This window comes from Silene latifolia, chromosome X, assembly GCF_048544455.1.
Source record: "Silene latifolia isolate original U9 population chromosome X, ASM4854445v1, whole genome shotgun sequence".
In the NCBI taxonomy this organism is placed as follows: domain Eukaryota; kingdom Viridiplantae; phylum Streptophyta; class Magnoliopsida; order Caryophyllales; family Caryophyllaceae; genus Silene; species Silene latifolia.
In genome coordinates, this window is record NC_133537.1 from 111,700,897 (window position 1) to 111,702,494 (window position 1,598).

The following is a 1,598-nucleotide window of genomic DNA, read 5'->3' on the forward strand; positions in this document are numbered from 1 at the left end:
TATAAGAGATGAGGTTTTTATACCGTCAGGTGAGTCGGTGTTTTGTGGGAGGTTATATAAGGGTGTATCTATGATAGTTGGGCAGGTTGACCTTCCAGTGGATCTGTTAGAATTTCCTATGGATGGTTTTACGATGATAGTTGGTATAGATTGGCTGGGTAAGTACAAGGCTAGAATAGATTGTCACCAAAAGAGAGTCTCTTTGAGAGGTCCTAAGGGAGTTAGTGTGTCTTATCGTGGGTTTGTTGTCAAACCCAAAGTCAAAGTGATTGCATCGGTGACACTGAAGTCCTATTTGAGGAAGGGGTGTCCTTTGATTCTATGCCATGTGAAAGACCATAGTAAGGTGAGTTCGACAGCTGATCAGATACCAGTGGTGGGAGAGTTTCCAGATGTTTTTCCGGAGGAGATACCAGGTTTGCCACCAAAGAGAGATATAGATTTCAGTGTGGAGCTGAAACCAGGGACGAGACCAATCTCTAAGGCCCCGTACCGCATGGGTCCTAAGAAGTTGGAGGAGCTGAAGAAACAGCTGGATGATTTGATTGATAAGAGATACATTAGACCTAGTGTATCACTGTGGGGAGCACCAGTTCTGTTTGTGAAGAAAAAAGATCGGAGTTTAAGGTTGTGTATCGACTACAGAGAGCTTAACAGGGTTTCAGTGAAGAACAAGTATCCTTTCCCAAGCATAGATGATCTGTTTGACCAGTTGAGTGGGGCAGGAGTCTTTTCAAAGATTGATTTGAGATCAATGATACCTATCGTTTAGTACTAAAAATAAATACCTAAAAAAACTAACAGAAGCTAGTGGATGTAGGGTCGATCTCCACAGGGAGGCGGTCACTATCTACTCGTTAATTCAGTTTGTCTAAGGTCACAAGATGGGGATTTGAAGATTTGTTCTAAACTACGGAGATTAAAAGAGAAATAAAGTAACGGAAAATAAAGCAGAAATTTGACGAGTTTACTAAGTAGAGAGAAACAGCTAAGACAGCCGGTTCACCATGATTCTTAAGACATATAGTCTAGGGTCTTAGGTCAATGCAAATTCGATATACAGGGTAGTGAAAAGGTCCTTCCGGTCTGTTATTCGCCCTAAAACATTACTAACTTAGCTTCCGCCCGCATTAGAATGCTTTAATGTTCACGGCAGGTCTTACCCATTCCAATCTTCCAATCCAGGACAGGGTGTACCAAGGTTAATTATCTAATCGCGTCGACTCAAGTAGACAAGAACAATTAATTGCAGTGATTAACAATATAGATCTAATTTGCGCTAAATCCTAATCACCTAATCATAATTCCCTTAAAATTATGGCTCCCCTATGTCCTAGCATAGAGAGAATTAGCTATTCATAATATTGGTGAAATTAACAACAATGATATATGAATAAGCAAGAGACATAGTATGAGAACAATAAAGAGGAATCATAAACTAATAATAACAATAACAATAAGACAGAAATTAAGAGTAAAGATTGAGAGAAAACAAAGAGAAATTAAATTAAGAGTAAGAGTAAAGAGAGATTACAAGCTTGAGATCCGGAATTAGAACAAAAGCAACGTAACCCCAATAGAGAGAAAGAAGAAGTCTG